Below are 11,944 nucleotides of genomic sequence, written 5' to 3'. Positions count from 1 at the left end.
AATATGGGGATGAGGTAGTTGGGTGTGCTATTTACAGATTAGCTGTGTACAGGTACAGTGATCGGTAAGCTTCTCTGACAGCTGATGCTTAAAGTTAGAGAGGGAGATATGTCTCCAGCTTCAGTGATTTTTGCAATTCGTTCCAGTCATTGGCAGTAGAGAACTGGAAGGAAAGGCGGCCAAAGGAAGTGTTGGCTTTGGGGATGACCAGTGAACTATACCCGCTGGAGCTCGTGCTACGGGTGGGTGTTGCTATGGTGACCAGTGAGCTGAGATAAGGCGGGGCTTTACCTAGCAGAGACTTGTAGATGACCTGGAGCCAGTGGGTTTGGCGACGAATATGTAGCGAGGTCCAACCAACGAGAGCATACAGGTCGCAGTGGTGGGTAGTATATGGAGCTTTAGTGACAAAACGGATGGCACTGTGATAGACTACATCCAGTTGCTGAGTAGAGTGTTGGAAGCTATTTTGTAAATGACATCGCCAAAGTCAAGTTTCGGTAGGATAGTCAGTTTTACGAGGGTATGTTTGGCAGCATGAGTGAAGGAGGCTTTGTTGCGAAATAGGAAGCAGATTCTAGATTTAATTTTGGATTGGAGATGCTTAATGTGAGTCTGGAAGGATAATTTACAGTCTAACCAGACACCTAGGTATTTGTAGTTGTCCACATATTCTAAGTCAGAACCGTCCAGAGTAGTGATGCTAGTCGGGCGGGCGGGTGCGGACAGCAATCGGTTGAAGAGCATGCATTTAGTTTTACTAGCATTTAAAAGCAGTTGGATGCCACGGAAGGAGTGTTGTATGGCATTGAAGCTCACACGCACTCTTTCCTCTGGTCTTAAGATCAAATACCAATACCCCAGGGAAGTGATGGGGACATTTCCCTGCGTAGGGTGCCGTCTTTCGAATGGGACGTTAAACGGGTGTCCTGACTCTCTATGGGCACTTAAGATCCCACAGCCCTTATCGTAAGAGTAGGGGTGTTAACCCCTGTGTCCTAGAAAAATTCCCAACCTGGTCTCCTAATTGGCGTATCTCACCTCTCTAGCTGATGTGGGGTGAGTGTTCTGTTGCAATTTGGTTGCTGTGAGCTTCCACCTTACTATGTAAAGCACTTTGGGTGTCTATAAAAGTTCTATGTAAATCCAATCAATATAATTGTTATTATTATATAATCCCTATGGGTCCTGGTCAAAAGAAGTGCACTAAATAAGGAATAAGGTGCCATTTGAGAATGCAGACCGAGTGGGCTATGTTCCCCTTCCACAGGCTAATTTCTTATCAGGTTTGAGTCAAAGCTCGCTGTTACCGGCTGGCTCAATTCAATCTTCCATCCCTAAGAGCAACATTGAACATTAACACTGCTTTGCCTTGTCATGACTCAGGATATCATCACAGCTGCTAGAGCACGGAATGTGGTTGCGTCCAGAGTGCACTACTTTCGACCAGCTCCCAAAAGGCACCCTATTCCCAAATGGAACCCAGACTTCCCAAATGGCATCCTATTACCTATATGCAGTAGTGCCTGTTGTTGCAGAAGAAGTGGGTGGGTGGCTGGTGTTGGTGTGTTTTGGGTTTTAAGTTAAAACAAGCTTAAATGTTGTGAGCTCCCATAGTATCTCCTGTCAATCCCCAGAGCAGAGCTGCCTGAACGTGGGACACCTGCCTGCCTTAGCTTCCAAAGAACCAATTTCATGGTTTGCTGCACCTCAGACTGACTCCAGCATTATTTATGCAAAGCAAAACCCTGTTGTCTATGGAAATCAGTAACAGTCAGTAACTGCCTGCCTGTCTCCCTGCCTGCCTGTCTCCCTGCCTGCCTGCCTGTGTCCGCCTGCCTGTCTGCCTCCCTGCTTGCCTGCTTCCCTGTCTCCCTGCACGACACAGCACAGTTTGAAATGCACTGCTGCTGTTCTCACTGTGGTCCAGCAGATTTTGTATTCCTTTTGTGTTTCACAGATGGTGGAGGAGGAGGAGGAGGAGGAGGAGAAGGGCGTAGGTTGGCTGGTGATGTAGGCTTTGTGATAAGTCTGTTGTAAAAACCCACAGAAAAGGGGCATGCAGAGTCTGCTAGCCTAGCGTTGCATTGCACAGTAATAAATATTTCAGTCTATTTCATTCCCTCTCTCTCACACTCTCTTCTCCTCTAAACAATGATAATGGCTCCAAAGCTGCAGCACTGGGCAAAAACGGTGCTTTTATTTTTTTCTCTTCACCTTGAGCTGTATGAATGTGTCCTAGTCCTCTCTCAACATTTAATTTTAAAAAATCAACTGCAACATTCTTTGAATCGTTTTCATATTTACACATTTGCTCTCTCTCTCTCTCTCTCTCTCTCTCTCTCTCTCTCTCTCTCTCTCTCTCTCTCTCTCTCTCTCTCTCTCTCTCTCTCTCTCTCTCTCTCTCTCTCTCTCTCTCTCTCTCTCTCTCTCTCTCTCTCTCTCTCTCTCTCTCTCTCTCTCTCTCTCTCTCTCTCTCTCTCTCTCTCTCTCTCTCTCTCTCTCTCTCTCTCTCTCTCTCTCTCTCTCTCTCTCTCTCTCTCTCTCTCTCTCTCTCTCTCATATGCATGCGCGCGCACACACACACAAACACAGTTGTGGTGGGGTGATTGGAGTCACACATTCCAGGGCCCGAGGTTGAGGCCTGTGTGGCATGTTTTAGGGGGTGAGGTAATGTGGGAACGCAACGTGGACGTCTCTGGCTGCGTCTGAAATGGCATCCTAGTCTCTGTATAGTGCACTACTTTTGACCAGGGCCCATAGGGCTCTGATCCAAAGTTGTGCCCTATATTGGGAATAGGGTGCCATTTGGGGCATAGCCTCTCTCTGCAGGAGCAGGAAGGGAACCATCTCCAGAGAGTCTGTTCTGTCTGTGAGAAGAACTCTACCGGCGACTAAAATAGACTCAACAGCAGTTCCATTGCTCCATTTCTTTCTTTCCAGTAAATCACCTTGGAGCAGCTCCAAAACCCACAACTTGTCTTGTTACTGTTAGAATAGTGTTCAAATGAAAACAACACAAAATGAATCTTATTAGTATTCTCATGTAAAGGCCTTGACTTAGGGTCATGTCATATATTCATTGACAAGCACCCACAAATGTGGTGATGGGAAAAGAAAGATCCGCTGGCTGAGAAAAGAGGATGAGGTATTTTCATGTGTCCGTTGTCTCTGTCGGTGTGTGTGTGTGTGTGTTTTCTCACTCACTGCAAATCCACACAGGGTAGCTCCAGCCTGCAGCCCACCACTCTGCTGCTGCGATGGGCTGGTCTCCATAGCAACTAGAGATGGGGAGCTCAGCCTCGGCTGCAGAGGGTCTCCATCACTCTCATGCATAATCAAAACTGAGACCTGTTGTGCTGTCTCTTCTTTTCAAGTGATCAAAGCTTAATCAGAAGGATAAAAACATATGTAGTGACTTTTAGCTTTTACCATCCAATTACAACCAAATATGTTATACTGTATGTATGTCTGTATGTATGTCATGAGTAAGAATTGTTTCTGATTTATTTATTGCAGTAATTATATTTAAAACATCAGTGGTTGTAACAGCAGTGAGAAGTGAACAACATGAACAAAAAGAGCCGATAGTGTCCAACCATGCGGATTACGTATGGGAGATTTTATAGTTATGGAAACCTATCTGTTATACAGTGGGATTGCAGGATCACTGCAATAGTTTCAGGTAATACTTTGTGTGGTTGTTCTTCATGGCACTGTCCTCCATTCTACTGCATAGAAAAGCTTATGAGATTCCACCATATTTAGAATTCAACCATTTCAGACATTTCAGAGGTTCTTCAGGTAGTAATGGCAGTTACTGTCTGGAGAGAGAGTTGTCCCTCAGGGTTAACACTCTCAGAATCCTTCTCTTCTCTCTCCACCCCCACCCTTCTCTCTCGCTCTCTCAATTCATTTTAAAGGGTTTTATTGGCATGGTAAACATATGTTTACATTGCCAAAGCAAGTGATATAAATAATAAACAAAAGTGTTTATTTCTTTTATTTTTGCCAGTAAACATTACACTCACAAAAATTCCAAAAGAATATAGACATTTCAAATGTCATATTATGTCTATATACAGTGTTGTAATTATGTGAAAATAGTTAAGTACAAAAGGGAAAATAAATAAACATAAATATAGGTTGTAAACTCAGCAAAAAAAGAAACGTCCCTTTTTCAGGACCCTGTCTTTCAAAGATAATTCGTCAAATCCAAATAACTTCACAGATCTTCATTGTAAAGGGTTTAAACACTGTTTCCCATGCTTGTTCAATGAACAATAAACAATTAATGAACATGCACCTGTGGAACAGTCGTTAAGACACTAACAGCTTACAGACGGTAAGCAATTAAGGTCACAGTTATGAAAACTTAGGACACTAAAGAGGCCTTTACTGACTCTGAAAAACACAAAAAGAAAGATGCCCAGGGTCCCTGCTCATCTGTATGAACGTGCTTTAGCCATGCTGCAAGGAGGCATGAGGACTGCAGAAGTGGCCAGGGCAATGAATTGCAATGTCCGTACTGTGAGACGCCTAAGACAGGGCTACAGGGAGACAGGACGGACAGCTTATCGTCCTCGTAGTGGCAGACCACGTGTAACAACATCTGCACAGGATCGGTACATCCGAACATCACACCTGCGGGACAGGTACAGGATGGCAACAACAGCTGCCCGAGTTACACCAGGAACGCACAATCCCTCCATCAGTGCTCAGACTGTCCTCAATAGGCTGAGAGAGGCTGGACTGAGGGCTTGTAGGCCTGTTGTAAGGCAGGTCCTCACCAGACATCACCGACAACAACGTCACCTATGGGCACAAACCCACCGTCACTGGACCAGACAGGACTGGCAAAAAGTGCTCTTCACTGACGAGTCACGGTTTTGTCTCACCAGGGGTGATGGTTGGATTCGCGTTTATTGTTGAAGGAATGAGCGTTACACCGAGGCCTCTACTCTGGAGTGGGATCGATTTGGAGGTGGAGAGTCCGTCATGGTCTGGGGCGGGGTGTCACAGCATCATCGGACTGAGCTTGTTGTCATTGCAGGCAATCTCAACGCTGTGCGTTACAGGGACGACATCCTCCTCCCTCATGTGGTACCCTTCCTGCAGACTCATCCTGACATGACCCTCCAGCATGACAATGCCACCACGCACAGGACGAGCAGTATGGCTGATTTCCTGCAAGGCAGGAATGTCAGTGTTCTGCCATGGCCAGCGAAGAGCCCGGATCTCAATCCCATTGAGCACGTCTGGGACCTGTTGGATCAGAGGGTGAGGGCTAGGGCCATTCCCCCCAGAAATGTCCGGGAACTTGCAGGTGCCTTGGTGGAAGAGTGGGGTAACATCTCACAGCAAGAACTTGCAAATGTGGTGCAGTTCATGAGGAGGAGACGCACTGCAGTACTTAATGCAGCTGGTGGCCACACCAGATACTGACTGTTTCTTTTGATTTTGACCCCCCCTTTGTTCAGGAACTCATTATTCCATTTCTGTTAGTCACATGTCTGTGGAACTTGTTCAGTTTATATCTGTTGTTGAATCTTGTTATGTTCATATAAATATTTACACATGTTAAGTTTGCTGAAAATAAATGCAGTTGACAGTGAAAGGACGTTTATTTTTTTGCTGAGTTAATTTACAATGGTGTTTGTTCTTCACTGGTTGCCCTTTTCTTGTGGCAACAGGTCACAAATCTTGCTGCTGTGATTGCACACTGTGATATTTCACCCAATAGATATTGGAGTTTATCGAAATATTTGTGGATCTGTGTAATCTCAGGGTGTCTTTAATTATTCTCTTTAGTGTCTTTAATATGGTCATACATTTGGCAGGAGGTTAGGAAGTGCAGCTCAGTTTCCACCTCATTTTGTGGGCAGTGTGCACATAGCCTGTCTTCTCTTGAGAGCCAGGTCTGCCTCTCTCAATAGCAAGGCTATGCTCACTCATTCTGTACATAGTCAAAGCTTTCCTTAATTTTGGGTCAGTCACAGTGGTCAGGCATTCTGCAATTGTGTACTCTCTGTTTAGGGCCAAATAGAATTCTGGTTTGCTCAGTTTCTTTTGTCAATTCTTTCCAATGTGTCAAGTAATTATCTTTGTTTTCTAATGATTTGGTTGGGCCTAATTGTGTTGCTGTCTTGGGGCACTGTGATGTCTGTTTGTGAACAGAGCCCCAGGACCAGCTTGCTTCGGGGGCTCTTCTCCGGGTTCATTTCTCTGTAAGTGATGGCTTTGTTATGGAAGGTTTGGGAATCGCTTCCTTATATATATATATATATATATATATATATATATGTTGAAGAGGGTGGGGCTTAAGCTGCATCCCTGTCTCACCCCCCGGCCCTGTGGAAGGAAATGTGTCTGTTTTTTGACCATTTTAACCACACACTTTTTGTTTGTGTACATGGATTATATAATGTTGTATGTTTTTCCCCCAACACCAGTTTCTATCAATTTGTATAGCAGACTCTCATGCCAAATTGAGTCAAAAGCTTTTTTTAAATCAACAATGCATGAGAACACTTTGCCTTTGTTTTGGTTTGTTTGTTTGTCAATTAGGGTGTGCAGGGTGAATGTGGTCTCTCTCTCTCGCTCTCTCTCACTTGCTCTCTCTCTCTCACACACTCTCACTCTCTCTTCCTCTCTCGCTCTCTTGCTCTCTCTCTATTTCTCTTTCTTTCTTCCTTTATTTTCCCCTGCCAGACCTGCTCCTCAAGACAAGACAGGCACATTCCCGTTCTGGAGTTCTGGAACAAGACAGGAGAAGAAAATTCCAGAACATTCCCGGAGTCAGGTCTGGACAGGATTCTGTCCCCCTTTAGCGAAAATATTAGCACTGTGCTAGTGTCATCACCCGTAAGTAACACCTCCTCCTGTAACTCCTCAGATGGCCTACAGAAACCTGGATTTATGGTACAGTAACTGAATATATACAAACTCAAACACTCACAGCTATTGAAATTGGATACAGAAAGCCAAGTAGTCATGTTGACACCATATCATCCTCCCCCCTAAAGGAATCTCTCTGTCCTCCACTCTTTTTCTGCCCCCCCTTGCTCTCTCTCCATGGTCAGGAAATTCTTTGTGTTCCCGACACTGTGAATCATGCAAAGTTCTGAAATTCTCCGTCCCTGCTCCGCCTCCCATTGCCATAGTCTACATTACATGTCAACTGGAGGAGTGGTTATGGGAGTTTCCCTGCATGGCCGTTGATTGCTGCATCCAGCTGCATTCCCACTCAACAGCTCTACAGCTCCTCCACACGTCTGGCCCCTGGGCTGAGGGCTCTCCTCAGGAAGCACAGCTGGATGGACTGGTAGAGTAGAACTGAACCCTTCCCTATGGATTAGACCGAAACCCCATAGGGCTCTGGACAAAGTAGTGGACTATATAGGCAATAGGTTGCCATTTATGACACAACCATGGAGGCAGGCTGTGATAGTAGAGAACCCCTCATAGCCCTGCTCACCTCACCCCATCTATCATGTACATTTCACTGTACTTGAAAAGGAGGGATATGTCTGAGTGGAGGTGTAGTGGCATAGTGCAATGGCCTCACCCCTGTCACTCTGGAACAAATGACCTCACTTCAGCATGGCCATTAGTCACAGGCAGACAGGCTGTTCGACCTCTCTACCGCCACCACCAAGAGAGACAGATCTTATTCTGAACAGGATCAGGCTGCACTCAGACTGACTGCAGGTATTTTCCAATCTCTCTCTCTCTCTCTATAAGGGCACAAGGCGAGACCCAGATGCAGACATGGGAGGCAGATGGTTTGAGTCTTTGATACTTATTATAATCCAAAGGTCAAAAGCAGTTCAGAGTCCAGGAGGTACAGAGTGGCAGGCAGGCTCGAGGTCAAGGCAGGCCGAATGGTCAGGCAGGCGGGTACAGAGTCCAGGAGGTACAGAGTGGCAGGCAGGCTCGAGGTCAAGGCAGGCAGAATGGTCAGGCAGGCGGGTACAGAGTCCAGGAGGTACAGAGTGGCAGACAGGCTCGAGGTCAGGGCAGGCAGAATGGTCAGGCAGGCGGGTACAGAGTCCAGAAACAGGCAAGGGTCAAAACCAGGAGGACCTGCAAAAAGAGAATAGAAAAAGCAGGTGCACAAGAAAAACATGCTGGTTGACTTGACAAGACGAACTGGCACAGAGAGACAGGAAATACAGGGATAAATACACCGGGGAAAATAAGCGACACCTGGAGGGGGTGGACACAATCACAAGGACAGGTGAAACAGATCAGGGCGTGACACTCTCTCTCTCCCTTTTGTTTCCCCCCCCCCTCTCTCTCTCCTTCTCTCTCTCTCTTCCTCTCTCTCTCTCTCTCTCGCTCTCTCATTCATACACCGGGGAAGACCATAATTATGGTCAATATCAGTCATTTATATATTGAGCTAGGTATTTTATGGGCTTTATTCATCAATTGCACAACAATGAGCACAGTCACCAAACAGTCGATTGTGTTTTATGAAAAGCCATACATTATGAAAAGTGCAATACTCAGTGCAAACATCCCCCTAGTCTGACCTCTGAGGCAGGGCTATGGTAAGGTTAGAGCCGGGGTGTGGACATGAAGCTTGGGTTAGGGTTAAGGTTATGGCTAGGGTTAGGGTTGAGCCGGGGAAAGGGAAAGGGGGATACCTAGTCAGTTGTACAACTGAATGCATTCAACTGAAATGTGTCTTCCGCATTTAACCCAACCCCTCTGAATCAGAGAGGTGCGGGGGGCTGCCTTAATCGACATCCACGCCTTCGGCGCCCAGGGAACAGTGGGTTAACTGCCTTGCTCAGGGGCAGAAGGACTGATTTTTACCTGGTGTGGACATGAAGCTAGGTTTAGGGTTATGGCTAGGGTTAGGGTTGAGCCGGGATTCTTATCTTCTTGTTCTATGCCAAGCAACTAACAATGCATATTCTCAGCACAATTATCTTTAAAACACAAAGTAATTCACTTGAATTGAAAACGAAAAGAGGTGTTATAACATTTAACATGTAGCTACTGCACCCACCCACATACTTTTAACTTCATATCTGATCTGCATTCAGCCCTACACCTGACTACGGTTGAGGTGTAGGGCAAACTGATGGCGATGGGTCTCCATGGTAACCAAACACTACCACAGCACAGTGGAGTGAAGTGGCCAGTCAACTGCATGCTGCCTTACAGACAGAGAAGGAACAGGCTGCAGCAGAGAGAGGGCTGTCACGACTAGCAGTGGGGTGGCCAGGCGGTTCCCGGTGGACTCACCACAACGCCGTGACTGAGAGGAGGCAGAGGATTATCTTCAGAGGAGGCTGGTGAGAGGAGGAATGGAGTGAATGGAATGGCATCAAACACATGGAAACAACATGTTTAATGTGTTTGACACCATTCCATTTATTCCGTTCCAGCCATTGCAATTAGCCTCCCTCCAATTTAAAGTGACACCAGTCACCACTGCGGCAGATGGCCATCGCTCTAGTACCTCAATCCACAGAGTGGGATCATTGGCTGAGGACCAAACCCTGAGATATGCTGCTTGTCAGATGGCAGTATGACATCCAATGGGTTCTGCTTGGCTGAATGTGTGAATCCCTTTTTTTCTGTTCATCCTGATCAACCACACACATATCCACTTTTCATTAAAAAAAACTATATTTTCAGTAATGTCTTTGTTGCTGATTGTTATAAACAGAATGAGAAGAATGGTGTGTGGGTGGAAGGAATGCATTGTAGCTACCAGCTCTTTGTGCCCATTCAACAGCCATAATACTGGCTAGGATGGGTAAGATCCAAAATGGTTTCCCTGTAGCAGTGTGCCTTCAGACGTTCATGCAAAAAGCTTGTTCATTCTGAAGGCAGACTGATACTCTAAGAGTGCATGTTGGTGCTCTGTTGGACAGCAGGGATGTATCCCAAATGACACCGTATCCCCTTTTCATAGGACACGTACATACACATACAAGAGTAGTGCACTATAAAAGGAATAGGGTTCTATTTGGGATGTAGATCAGAAGTGAGGTCCTCCGGTGGCTCCTGCAGTGCTTCCTACCCCTGACCATCTGTCACATCTAACATGTAATCACTGAAGGTTTTTGTCATCGAGCATGGCCCCTTACCTTTCTTTATCTCCATATAAAATGGTCACTATGTCAAAAATCTATTGTTGATAATATCAATGTAACATTCCCTGATACGGGTCATTGATGATAGATCAGAGGAAGCACGTGCTTTCATTTTTTAAAGGAAGGTAGATATATCAGAGAATCTACTGTAGCAACAATTTTACCATTTACTTTTACAGTATTACTGTGTGTGTGGCCTGCTAGTCACCCACCTGTTGTGTAATGGCAGCCCCTCCTCCTCTGCACTGGGCCGTAGTGTACCTCCTCCTCTGCACTGGCCCGTAGTGTACTGTAGTGTACCTCCTCCTCTTCACTGGGCCGTAGTGTACCTCCTCCTCTGCACTGGCCCGTAGTGTACTGTAGTGTACCTCCTCCTCTTCACTGGGCCGTAGTGTACCTCCTCCTCTGCACTGGCCCGTAGTGTACTGTAGTGTACCTCCTCCTCTTCACCGGGCCATAGTGAACTGTAGTGTACCTCCTCCTCTGCACTGGTCCGTAGTGAACTGTAGTGTACCTCCTCCTCTGCACTGGTCCGTAGTGTACTGTAGTGTACCTCCTCCTCTTCACCGGGCCATAGTGAACTGTAGTGTACCTCCTCCTCTGCACTGTTCCGTAGTGAACTGTAGTGTACCTCCTCCTCTGCACTGGCCCGTAGTGTACTGTAGTGTACCTCCTCCTCTTCACTGGGCCGTAGTGTACCTCCTCCTCTGCACTGGCCCGTAGTGTACTGTAGTGTACCTCCTCCTCTTCATTGGGCCGTAGTGTACCTCCTCCTCTGCACTGGCCCGTAGTGTACTGTAGTGTACCTCCTCCTCTTCACCGGGCCATAGTGAACTGTAGTGTACCTCCTCCTCTGCACTGGTCCGTAGTGAACTGTAGTGTACCTCCTCCTCTGCACTGGTCCGTAGTGTACTGTAGTGTACCTCCTCCTCTTCACCGGGCCATAGTGAACTGTAGTGTACCTCCTCCTCTGCACTGTTCCGTAGTGAACTGTAGTGTACCTCCTCCTCTGCACTGTTCCGTAGTGAACTGTAGTGTACCTCCTCCTCTGCACTGGGCCGTAGTTTACTGTAGTGTACCTCCTCCTCTTCACTGGGCCGTAGTGTACCTCCTCCTCTGCACTGGGCCGTAGTGTACTGTAGTGTACCTCCTCCTCTTCACCGGGCCGTAGTGTACTGTAGTGTACCTCCTCCTCTTCACCGGGCCGTAGTGTACTGTAGTGTACCTCCTCCTCTTCACCGGGCCGTAGTGTACTGTAGTGTACCTCCTCCTCTTCACTGGGCCGTGTGGCTCAGTTGGTAGAGCATGGCGCTTGCAACGCCAGGGTTGTGGGTTCAATTCTCACGGGGGGACCAGGATGAATATGTGTGAACTTTCCAATTTGTAAGTCGCTCTGGATAAGAGCGTCTGCTAAATGACGTAAATGTAAAGATCCCAGAAATGTTCCATACACACAAAAATCTTATTTCGCTCAGATTTTGTGCACAAATTTGTTTACTTCCCTGTTATTGAGCGTTTCTCCCTTGCCAAGATAACCCATCCACCTGACAAGTCAGAATGATCATTACACAGGTGCACCTTGTGCTGGGGACAGTAAAAGGCCACTCTAAAATGCTCAGTTTTGTCACGAAACACCATGCCACAGATGTCTCAAGTTGAAGGAGCATGCAATTGGCATGCTGACTGCAAGAATGTCCACCAGAGCTGTTGTCAGAGAATTGATAATTTCTCTACCATAAGCCGCCTCCAACGTTGTTTTAGAGAATTTGGCAATACGTCCAACCGGACTCACAACCGCAAATCACGTCAGCCCAGGACCTCCACATCTG

General features: G+C 46.6%; 1 long non-coding RNA gene across 1 annotated transcript; it reads right to left on the bottom strand.

The window, feature by feature from the left end:
* Positions 1 to 6,655: 6,655 nt before the first annotated feature.
* LOC139556128 (uncharacterized) lies at positions 6,656 to 11,253 on the bottom strand. The gene is made up of 2 exons (XR_011671069.1): positions 10,328 to 11,253; positions 6,656 to 8,085 (listed from the first exon to the last, which is right to left on the bottom strand). It is a non-coding gene; the product is annotated as an uncharacterized lncRNA (long non-coding RNA).
* Between the last annotated feature and the right edge of the window lie 691 nt (positions 11,254 to 11,944).

Source organism: Salvelinus alpinus, chromosome 27, assembly GCF_045679555.1.
Source record: "Salvelinus alpinus chromosome 27, SLU_Salpinus.1, whole genome shotgun sequence".
In the NCBI taxonomy this organism is placed as follows: Eukaryota; Metazoa; Chordata; class Actinopteri; order Salmoniformes; family Salmonidae; genus Salvelinus; species Salvelinus alpinus.
Note: the sequence above shows the minus strand (reverse complement) of the source record. Positions and strands in the feature narration are given on the sequence as shown.